We start from the raw sequence: 12,344 nt of genomic DNA, 5'->3' as shown, positions 1-12,344 counted from the left end.
TCAGGACAACCTCTGAGGGGATTAGTGGACGTTTTCGACGCTAGATCCAGGAAGGTCAGGCTATGTGCCCTTCTTCTTTTCAGAAAGATATAAAATCAGAAAAAGCTAATTGGCTTATTACCACCATTATTAAGGCACAGAGAAAACAATTCAATGTGGATGCTATATAAATTCTTACTATCAACTAAATAGCAACATTCTTTCAGCACAAGAGCAGATGCATTAAAACAGCAGGCTGTTAATGGGACCAAGAAGTAAGAGTCTTCCCAACTGTAAAATCTTCATGCAACATGAATCTATGCTTCCTCTCATTTCATCACACAGAGCACGTGCACCACAACTCACACACTAGGACTCCTGTTGTTCACTCTGACCTGATGTGTGCCAATAAACGTGTCACCTGTGCACTGGAGAAGCAGTTTCTCTTGGATCCCTTTTGACCCTTGTTGTATTTAGGTTGCTTGTTATCTTTTGTTTAATAAGGCGCATTTCTTCTTCTTATTGTTTTGCTTTAAACTTATTGCCAGTAGGTTCTGTTGTCATGGTGTCAGCTGTGTTCGGCACGGAATCCGAGTTGTTTTCACCGACTGGATACAGCTGTCACCATGAGCTCCTGCCTTCTCTTCGTGGGTCACTTGGGATCACATGTTTGTTATTAATAATGAACTACAAAAATCTACTGCCACGGTATTCTTCTTAATTAGACTTCAGAACCCTACCCACTTACCAGAAAGTGGGTCTCGCATTTGTTCGACTTAGAGCTATTAGCGTTGTAAAATCCTAACTGGACATTTTTTACCAAATAAATTGAAAATGAAAAGTAACACAGTTTTACATAAGCAAGCCGATTTAAAGCGCCAATACATAAGCGTGAAGGAGCACACAAAAGGAAACAGAAGTTCACTTGCAGTCAAATGTATCGGCAGTTATGCAATTATCCATGTAACAGGACAGATGTCATGCAAAGTGTTCGACTACTGCCCTGTGAACGTGCTGCATAGGAAATAAAAGGAAAAAGTAGTCCAAAAGCCATGTGGAAAACATGGAGCCTCATATGTTTTCAGTAGATGGCCGTTGTGCTCAAGCAGGGCTAAACACCGGAAAAGGCATGACGAATGCATGCCTTTCAAAAATAAAATCAATTGATCTTTAACAGGCAAGTCCACGAACCAACAATACTGATGGTCATGCGGTGGGTGTCGTTGAAAGCCCACAGAGAGATTACAACAGGGGCCAGAGCGCTTGCTCGCTCAATCCTAAAAAACAGAGAATGTTCCAGAGGTGCAAAGAATCACCACTACTGCCTTAACAAGGCATCATTTCACAGTACCACTTATTGCACTTTCTTGAACATGACTATGCAGGAGCATCATGGAGACTGAAGCCTGTCGATATCATGGACTGGTGCTGCCAGAGCTGCTGACTTTGGGGAACTAGGCTCGAGTGTCAGCATTGGCTCAACATATTGTAATTCTGGGCAATTCACTTTATCTCCCCTTGCCTTTAAAACAAAAAACGAAGGTGTCATATAAGATAACTAGTGCTCATGTAGAACACTCCAATGCCTTTGGGTGGAGTTCTTGATACATAGAAATAAAAAAAAAACTCGCAAGCACTGGCAAAGCCAACAGGTCTCACTTATACAAGAGCTATTGGCTTTGGAAATGTGTTTTTGCCATTTTGTATACCAGTGAGTCTGCTGTTCAGCATGACTAAAAGTTAGTGGTTCACTTACACAACTAATCACCAACCTTTCTGACACTGCTCACCATGCACACTCACCTACAACACACTCTGTGCTCACCCCGTACTCATATCCCACTCACCCAACACTCACTCACTGGTCCTGCTGTACGCAGTTACTGATTATTCTTCACAGTCACCACTCATGTTGCACTTGTACACTGCTGACCTTGAGGTCAGATGCCATTGACATACCTCTTACCCAGTGCTCACACACATCTTACCCTCCAACCACACTTCTCATTCTGAACTGAAAGTGCTCACCCGGCACTTAAACACTTCTTATCTTGTACACACCAGCATCTCTCACCCTGCACATGCATGTACTACTCATCCTGCACTTACACATTGCTCACATAGAACACATTGCCTAGCCTGCACATTCATGCATGTTTTACCCTGCACTGAACACACACACTAACCATCCTGCAGTTAAACAACTTTTAACCAAAACTCATGCACCATTCCCCCTTAACAGACAGCACTCACATCCTTGTCCCTGCACTCACATACTGCTCACACACCTCTAAACTTACACTCATATTACTCACCCTGGATCCACACACCTGTCACCTTTCACTCACACATCGCTTACTCTCCACTCACCCATCTTTCACCCTGCAGTCCAGTCACACATCACTCATTCTGCACTCACACAACACCCATACACCTCTCCCACAAAAGTCAATCACTGCCCACCTTGCACTCATTCATCATTCACCATATACTCATCCACCATTCATCCTGAACTCACACACCCCTCACCCTGCACTCATACCCTACACATGCTTGTCACTCTGCACTTACACATGACACACTGTGTGAATGGTTAGATTCTCCCTGCACACAAACACCATTCATTTTGCACATACACCATTCACCTTCCACTCACACTGCTGACCTTGCACTCAGAAAGCATTCATCTATAACTCAGATGCTGCTCACCGTGATGCCAACCTTCACTTACCCTGCACTCATCGACTACTCACCCTGCACTCACACCTCTTACTCTGCACTTCCACATCTCATCTTCTACAGACACAGCTCACACTACACGCTTGTGCACACTGCTCTCCCTACACTAACTCACTACCTATTTTGCAGTCATGCACTGTTGGTCTCACACTCAAGAACTGCTCACCCTGCACTTATGCACCCTTCATCCTCCAATCAAGCACTGTCACCTTGCAGACATTTAACACTCATGCTGAACTCATGCATTGGTTGACCAGAAAGCACCAGCGGGTGACATCTATTAGAGAGGTGACTCATTGCTGCAGGGACAGAGTTGCTCCTTACTATGGCACCACATCAGAAACTTTGAGGATCACCACTAGAGGCCTCACATTTGAGTCAGTACAATAGTATTCCTGCAGCATCTCAAGACCATAGAACTGGAAAGGGTGGTCAGCAGAGTGAGATGTTCAACCACACAATTCTTTCCTTAGAGAGCTGTTGGCCATACTCTGCTGGGGCCACAACTGTGCCCAGTAAGCAGTTATTGACCAGCCTGAGCAGCAGAACCATGGAACATTTATACCTTATAAATATGCCTAGGAACAGTGTGAATTGATCTACACATGGCTGCTCTGCAAATCTGACTGAGAGGAACATTAATCGAATGAGCACCAGAGCTGCCACATCTCAAGTGGAATGGAGTCTATATTTACCAACCACAAGCCTTTCAGCTATTTGAAATCTAGAGGTCAGGTAGGACAATTAATGAGCAATGAATTATAATCAGGAGGCCTAAAGCAGTATAAATAGACACATGGTGAAAAAACACACAACAGATTGTGATATCACATGGGAATATCTAGTAACATGTTTGACTAACACAAGCAGTCTCTCCTTGCAACTTTAGAAGGGGCATCTCTCAGCCCTACTGGTATTTCCCCTTAATAGCAGAATGGATAGATCTACTGAATGTTAGAAAAGGATGGTTGAATACACATTTCTCAGTATAATGGCATTTCACTAAAAAAAGATCATATTACCTAAAACACATAAGCTGGCAGCAAGCTTTTATTTGATCACAACATAAGCAGCGGGGACCCTTCAATTTCTCATTTCCCTCTGATCCACTATAACATTTCTCAACTTGTACTCTTCTACCGTTTTCAAAAAAATTTGCGTCCTCCTTTTTGTCAAGGTTTTCCACTCTGCTTTCGAGTTTCTCTTACATATGCATTCCTGTTGCTTTCACTTCCCATTCATGTCTCTACTCTTAGCTTATCCTCATATCCCTCACCCAGTTGTCTGCCACTCCCTCAGTATCTTCTGTGCCCTTAACCTCTTGCGCTCCAAAGATGGAATGGTTCAGTCCTCAGTTGTGGTGGGCAGGTGCTGAGGACGGAACCATTCTGTCCTAGCACCCACCCATGGAGGAAGCCCTGGTGCTCACCCTGTGGGTTGCCTATTTCCACCACCCCAAACAGGGATGGCAGCAGAAGCACTTTTGCTGACACCCTCACTCCCCAAGTCGGCAATCTGATGAAGTTGGTGCACTGTCATTACATGTAGGTGCCTGTGCTGGAAGTCATTTCTGCTCCCAGCGTGGTGGAGAGAACCCAGTAAGAGGATTTGTATTTTAAAACAGACACAGGAGAAAGGAAGGATCCTTGATCCTTTCCCCCTGCACCTGTTTTGAACTGATTCCTGCCCCACGATCGAGGAGCAGGAATCAATCCACTAGACCACCAGGGATTTTTTTTTTTGTGTTTGTAGGGGAGCGACCCCTTAGGTAAGAGTTGCCCCCTTTGTTGCAATGTTTCTTCTATTTTTTTTACCCCCCCACCCCGGGGGTAGATCAGCCATTTTTTCAGCCAATCTCTCCGGGGAGATGTGGGGTCAAAACCCACTAGGCCATTAGGATCTTTTATTTAGGAATATGTAAGGGAGCAACCTCTTAGGCAAGGGTCGCTCTCTGGGGGCAAAGTTTCTTCTGTGTTTCGGTCCCAGGAAGAAGGTGGAAATTGCCTATTTTTTCAGCCAATCTACCCCTTGAGTGGGGGGTCAAATCCACTAGGTCACAAGGGATCTTTTAGTTGGAGAAAACAAGGCAGCAACTCCGTAGATATGGGTCGCTTTCTGGAGGGCAATGTTTCTTCCATATTTTTTCATCCAGGGGTAGATCGGCCATTTTTTCAGCAGATCTGCCCCCCGGGGTGGCAGGGTTGAAACCCACTAGGCTACCACGGATTTTGTGTTAAAAAAAATTGTGGGGAGCGACCCCTTGGGCAAGCCCACTAGACAACAGGGTTTTCTTTTTTGATATGTCGGGGATTGGCTCCAGGGGACCATTTAGTGGGGAAATTGATTGGTATACTTTTAGCCAGTTTCAGCTCCCCCAAGAGGATATCGTTGGCGTTTGCTGTGCAGAGTAGATGCTGGTAAGTCTAGCAGTTTCTGGCAAGTGAATGGTATACTTTTTGAGTATATAAGTCTTTATGATGAAGCCACACTATGGTGTGACCACCACCCATCCCAAACACTTACCTGAGACTTCTACAGAGGGATCCATGGCGCTACACCGGCAGAACAAAACAATCCTGTATATTATTTTTGGAAACAAGGCCAGCGGTAATTAAGACCCAAAAGAAGAAAAGAGAGGATGGACATAGAGCAAAAGAAAAAGGGAGAAACAAAGGGGGTGGCGCGCCGAAGGTGGAGAAAAAGGAGAAGCTGAAGATGCCAGGGAGGAGAAGCAAGAAGAAAAAACAGGCGAGACAGAAGAAGGCAAAGGAGGAATTGGAAACCAAAGAAGGAAAGACAGAGGACGAGAAGATGACGAATGAAGAGCAGAGCGAGGACAAGAAGGGGACGAGAGGAGAACAATGCCAGGACAAGAAGCAGACAGCTAGAGCAGAGAGGAGGAAGAAGACGAGGAGCGAGAAGAGTGGCTCGAAGCAGTGTCCTGAGAATCTACCAGAGAAGCCAAGGTCCCCGTTACGGTTCTGGAAAAACATGGTTCTCATGGTGAGTGACCCGGGCTGGAGAATGGAAAAAAGGGGGGCATGAAAATGAGAGAGCACTATCTTAAGTAGGTATTTTGTGCACAGTACAGATAAAGAACAGCAACAGGGGGGAAACGAGGGCTGCTGGATTCAATTAAATTCAGTACATATTTCCCTCCTTATGAGCGTGTAGACTGATATTTCTCTAGTGAAGAAAAGCACTCTGCAAAGCTTACCCACTTTGAGAATAGTTTGTTAAGGTGGGCAGGTGAGCGAACAGTCTTTTATTTGTTAAGGTTCTTTGATGGATGTCATGAGCACCTCTTTTACTATATGAGTTTTTTTCCCCCACTCCCATCTGTTGTTTGACACTATAGGATCACTTCAACTCACCAAGGTATTCACTTTTAGTGTCTTGGCGAAAGGGGAATGCCCATAATCTTTCCTGGTATACTTACCACAGGATTTTTATCTTTTCTCTCTCGGTTCCCACATGCTATGACTCCGGCGGTAGTCACCAATCCTGACCTGCACCAGTACACCTAAAAGGGAAAAAGAAAGAAAAGAAAGATTAGAACTTCAAGGATCAGAACTCCAAAAGCTTACATCACTGTCGCTACCAGTATCCCTGCGAAGTAAATCCTGCAGAGTACTTGTCCATTATTTTTGCATAACTCTAAAGAAATAAAAACAGCCAACATTTCACACCATATCAAGCCTCAGAAACCTTATTTCCAACCCAGTCTCCCACACACACTTTATTATTTATTTTACACAGTGTTGGCTATTGTTGACTTGTTTGTCAAGTTACTTTTATTAGTAAGGACTATAGCTAGCCGCAAGATTGCTGCTATGCTTTTCGAATCTCTTTCTGATCATGATTATGAGTCTCACTATGCATCTGAGGCAGAGGAGGCAGTGCAAGACTTTGGCAGTGAATTGGCTGTCCAAGAGGAATCATCTGATTATAAAGCCACTCTCAGTATGGAGGAAGTGCCTGTTTGAGAGGAGGACCCAGATGTGCCGATGGTGCAGCAAGAGGCATCTGCATTGCAGTCAGGGGATGAAATGCTTCCCGTTGGAAGTGCTGAACTCTGGATTGCCCCAGCCAAAGCATTGGCTGCCTTTACTGGTGTCGCAGGGTGTAGAATGAATACTGAAAATGTTTTACCTAGAAATTTATTTCTGTTGTCTATGGACGATGTATTTTTGAATGAGATTGTTAACCAGACTAATTTGTATGCTGAACAGTATTTGAGGGTCAACAGTGCCAGACTTAATCCCCACTCTAGAGCTAACCTGTGGGACTCCCACAAATCTGGATGAGTTGAAGAAGTTCTTAGGTTGGTTTAACTTTTTTGATTGGCTTGATGATGAAGCAGTTTCTGTCTTCATATTGGTCTACTCATCCCTTGATGGCAACAGCTATATTTCCTGCAACCATGAGTAGTGATCTGTACTTGCCTCTGCTTCAGATGCTGCATTTTGTTGATAATGCTTCAGCATTGCCACATGGTAACCCTAATTGTGACCATCTTTTTAATATTCAGCCTATCCTTGATCACTTCGTAGATCGGTTTTCAGAGATCTATGGTCCAGGGAAAGAAAAAGCTGTGGATGAATCTTTAGTCCTGTCCAAGGACTGTTTTTAGGCATTGCATTCCTAGCAAGAGGGCACGTTTAAGATGTATATTCTCTTTGAGAGTAGGACGGGATATATCTATAATTTCAGTGTGTACACTGGTAGGGATTCAAGTATTGACCCCCTGGTTGTCCATCCACTTTCAGAGTTAGTGAGAAAATTGTGTGAGGATTTTTTATTAAAGATCACCATTGAAACTTCGATAACTTTTACAATGCTGTGCAATTGTTCAAGGAATTTGTCAAAGTGGACACTGTTGCTTGTGGCACTATCCACTCTAAAATACTTGAGAGGGGAAAGTGCAGTGACTTGCATAGTGATGAACTTCTAGTTGCGAAATTTGCAGACAGGAGAAATGTCTACATTGCTGACTACCATTCATGATGACAGTACTTCACCTGTGACTGTTTGGGGTCAGGATGTTGAAGTGAGCAAACCTGTGTGCATTTTAGACTACAATAAGCACATTGGTGGTGTAGATAGAGTGGATCATAAGTTGGACCTTACACTAGTGTTTGCAAGGCTTATAATTTGTTTAAGAAGTTGGCTATCTATTTATTCCACTTAGCAACCTTTACTGCTTTTGTTGTATTTAAGGATTGCTCTCCAGAGTCAAAGATAACATTTGTTCAGTTTCAGCAGTCTACAACAGACAGCCTTGTTGTAGTGGAACATGCAAGTATTCCTCGAGTTGGAGTGGTGGACGATGTGACTAGATTAAAAGATCACCACTTTCTTGATCACATTCCTCCCACGCCCCAAAAAGACTTTCCTAGTAGGAGATGTAGGGTCTCTATGCGAAGAGATGTGTGAAAAGAGAGTCATGTATACTGCCCCGACTGTCCTAACCCTGGGCGGTGTGTGCACCCACATGTTTTAAATTATACTGCATGCAAAAGAGTTTTTTTGGAGAACCATGAGTGTAAAAGTAAACTGACTGGTTTGTATCATTTTATATTTTTTGTTCAGATTTCACAGTTGACATTACTGTGATGTATTTAGTTAGAGCTGTTGTCTTGTAGTTCTAGTTTTGTACTTACTTCCAATTGGTTTGTGTTTTCTTTTTTGATAAAAAAATATGTGACGGCGGCGTTTGCGGAATGGCATTTGGCTGGTGGTGTGCATGGACTAGTGCTTGGGTGGTGGTGTGCATGGACTAGCGCTTGGCTGGCGGTGTGCATGGACTGGTGCTGGGCTGGCAGTGTGTGTGAGCTGACATTTTGCTTGTGGTGTGTGAGTAGTGGCTTGCTGCTGGTCATTAAACACACTACTATGCTGGTCCACATACTCCGTCAGTCTGTGTGATTGATCTGTTAGGCATGTGGTTGTATGAAAGTGATGGGCCCTTGAACGGAATTGTTTTTGTTGTTGATGTGAGTGCTGTAATGTGCTGGCCCTGCGGCTGGTGGTGTGAATGGTGTTGCGCGTATCACATATGAAAGGTGTGTGAATGTCCTTAAATCGGTTGATGCCTTGTTGAGGCTTTACAGCACATGAGCTGTGAGTCATTAGTTCAGTTTTTTGGACCTTTCATTTATTGACAGTGCATTTAATTTTTGTGAAATCTATTGTTAATAATATTTTATGTTCTGAACTTTCATTCACCCTTGTGCCAAATCCAATCATGTGTGAGTACCAATAAAGATAGAGAGAAGATAGAGCTTGCTCACCTTCCCAAATTACTATCAGGAATCACAAGAAGCGAGCACGCTACTAAGTCTCTTACTTTTGTGATGTTCCAAACACTCAAATTATGAAAATCACTGTTTGTAACATTTGTCCAAGATTACCACGATTAAAAACACACCATGTTGGTAGGTAACCACAAGACAATGTGCTTGCACTTCTCCTCAACTCATAAAAACATCCCTGCTTTGCTGTAAACAGGTGTAGTAGCACGACCCTGACAAGCTAGGTTTCTTGGGTTGAACTCCAATGATCAGGCAGGCCACCAACTAGGTTAGTAGGTGCGGGGTCTTTTCAATAAAACGTAAGGGTGATTTGTTCACAATGTGAGTTTTTGGGACATCACAGAATTAAGAAACTTGGTAGCGTGCTCACTTTTTGTCTAGGGAAAATCTACCAACTCTAGATATGTTCAAAAACTAGACACCCAGAGGAGTACAGGGTGGTGTGCCTCTTGTTGATCCCAACAAATATTCTTACCCACAATGCCCTGCAAAACTCAAAATGTGACTAAAAGTACACTTTTCTCTTGCATATCTGTGCCATATTCTTTCCAGCAAAACAGAAATAAACCACAAACTTCCTACAACCGCATTATCCTCAGTCTCCAGATACAAAATGATGCCTCACTTGTGTGGGTTCCCAAAGCAGAGTCAACCTTAAAACTTATGAAAAAAGACTGCCCTTTTGAACCCACTTTGGTTCCCCCTCACCTCTGCATGTTTTAGCTCTTCTCTGTCGCAGGCACTTGGCCCACCCACACAAACGAGGTACTATTTTTATCGGGAGATGAGGAAATGCTGGATGGAAGAAGTTTGTGGCTCCCCTCAGGTTCCAGAAGTTACTTTCCACCACAGAAATATGAGCAGACTGTGTTTCTGGGGTCAGAATTTAGTGAGAGACACACAAGCCACCCTATCCTGGATTCCCATAGGTGTCTAGCTTTAAAAAAATGTACAGGGTTGCTAGGTTTTTCTAGGTGCTGACTGAGATAGGGCCTAAAATCCACAGCTAGGCCCATTATAAAAAAAGAGTCAGTTTCCAGTGGAAAAATGTGATGTGCCCACATAGCGTTTTGGGTAATTTTCTGTTGCTGAAACTAGGCCTACCCACACAAGTGAGGTAGCATTTATATCGAGAGACTTGAGCAAATGTTGGGTGGAAGGAACTTTGTGTCTCCCCTCAAATTTCAGAACTTTCCACCACATAAATATGAGGAAAATGTGTACTTATAGCCACATTTTGAGGTTTGCAAAGGATGTTGGGTAACAGAACCTGGCGAGAGCCACACGTCACCCCATCTTGCATTTCCCTAGATGTCTAGTTTTAAAAAATGTATAGGTGTGCTAGGTTTTCCTAAGAGACAGCTGAATGAGAACCCAAAATCCACAGCTAGATACTTTGCAAAAAAGGGCTATGTGTGTTTTGTCTGCACCCAAAGCTCACACACAGAGGTCTTTTGTGCAGCCTTAGCACCTGCTGAGCAACTGTCTGTTTCACTTTTTAAAAAAATATTTCAGCTTCCACACCTTAAACCTGTTACTAATCCCCATACCTTTTGTTAGCACATCGAGTACGCTCAGCTTCCTGGAATAGCAATCAGACATGAATCACTCTCTGTAAATCAAACACAACAACTCACCTTGAGTAGCTTTGAATGTGCTCCGCACTTCTGAAACATTTAGCTCTATATGGTGAGCAATCATTCTAACAAGGTGGTTTTACAGAAACAACATACACTAGTAGATAATAAACCTGTCTGCTTTATAGGTATTCATACAGGATTTATACCAGCCACATGACATCCAGGTGCCAATAAATAGGGTGTTGCAAGCCCTTGGAATTGGGAATTGCTTAGAGTGTTAATTACCTGCAAGTACTAAATGAGGGAGGATGACTTGGTGTTCCCTGGCCTGTATCTCACGTACAGATGTCAGCAGCGAGTGTTTGAGTGGAGAGCCTCTTGCCAGCTATTCAGGAAACAAACACAGACAAAGCCAACAGGTCTGGCATTGGCCACCAGCCTTTGACAATTATTGTTTTGTCATTTTTTTAAGCATTAATGACGGGAAAACTGCCGAGCCCTCATCAATCTAAAAAAATAATGGTTATGGCAAAAATGTTGCTTTGGTCTCAAAAAGCACACATTGCCCTAGTAGTCCCTGGTGCATAACAGAACCACTTAAATTCTATAAGTGCAATTTCCAAATGGCAAGAGATAATGCCTTTAAGTTAGGTGTCTCTGGAATCACAATTTTAAATACTAACATATGGTGAAGTCTAATTTTAAATTGCAGCTCTGAAAATGGCTTTTTTTTTAGAAAGTTGGCATTTTCTTGCCATAGGCATCTGGGCCCATATGTACGAAACTTCCAATTTACATTTCCTAAATAGCCAATCCTAAGAAATCGCTATTTAGGAAATGCAAATCGGAATATACTAAAATTGGAATTTCCTAATAGCGATTCATAAGGAATCGCAATCACTATTAGGGAATTGCAATTTTGAAAATGCAAAGCCTTCCCTACCTATGGGCAATAGGTCCCCCTTAAAACTAAGGGAAGAAAATGTGGTCTCTTGTAAAGTGCTTTTATAAATTTGCACCTGGTTACCATCAGATTCCATTTGAAGGTAATAGCATTTCCTAAATGGCCATTTTGAATTTAGGATATGCTGTGCATGGGGTTTAGAAATTGCAAATAGAAAATCCCTATTTGCGATTTCCTATTTTGGTAATTGCTAAATTCGATTTCTACAGAGTAGAAATCACAATTTGCGATGCCACTGAGCCCTTTGTACATTGGAAAAGGCTGTTTTCATTTCTTAATGGGCTGAAATTGCATTTCGGTATGTTAAGAAATGCAAAAAGCTTTTGAAAATATGGGCCTTGGTGCCTACAGACTGTCACTGGTCACATGACTGGGTGCTGTTGGCAGTTGGGTTTTGTGCATTTCTCTTAGACAGACACACACAATGGAAGCTTAGTTGTGACTTGATGGGCCATCTAGGGCAGGATAGGAGGGAGGAGCTGGACACAGCCTAAATTACACCTGAATAGGCTATGTCCTGTCTACACACAAAGGGCTAAATGACCCTGTATTGTCACTTCAGCCAGCTTGGAGCCATGGCACGGGAGGCAGGAAATTCTTTGCACTTCAAAGCCACAGTCTATACACTTCTTCCACCTTCCAGTACTAGGGCACCAAGATCTAAATACTGGACCTCAGGCACCACCACGTCAGTACACTTCACGACCTGTGGATTTTCTGCAAGGAAGAAAGACTGTTGTACTACTGAAGGACTACCATTCTGCAGGA

At 43.1% G+C, this 12,344-nt stretch overlaps 1 protein-coding gene across 2 annotated transcripts in view; it reads right to left on the bottom strand.

The window, feature by feature from the left end:
• The window catches only part of LOC138246241 (sulfotransferase 2B1-like), a 610,220-nt gene that overhangs the window by 556,213 nt on the left and 41,663 nt on the right, over positions 1-12,344 (bottom strand). For both annotated transcript variants that reach the window (XM_069200649.1, XM_069200648.1), the window contains exon 2: positions 6,158-6,241. The gene's annotated coding sequence lies outside the window, so the exon portion shown is untranslated. The remainder of the gene's footprint in view (positions 1-6,157; positions 6,242-12,344) is intronic.

The sequence above is a fragment of the Pleurodeles waltl genome, chromosome 7 (genome assembly GCF_031143425.1).
Source record: "Pleurodeles waltl isolate 20211129_DDA chromosome 7, aPleWal1.hap1.20221129, whole genome shotgun sequence".
NCBI classification, from domain to species: domain Eukaryota; kingdom Metazoa; phylum Chordata; class Amphibia; order Caudata; family Salamandridae; genus Pleurodeles; species Pleurodeles waltl.
Note: the sequence above shows the minus strand (reverse complement) of the source record. Positions and strands in the feature narration are given on the sequence as shown.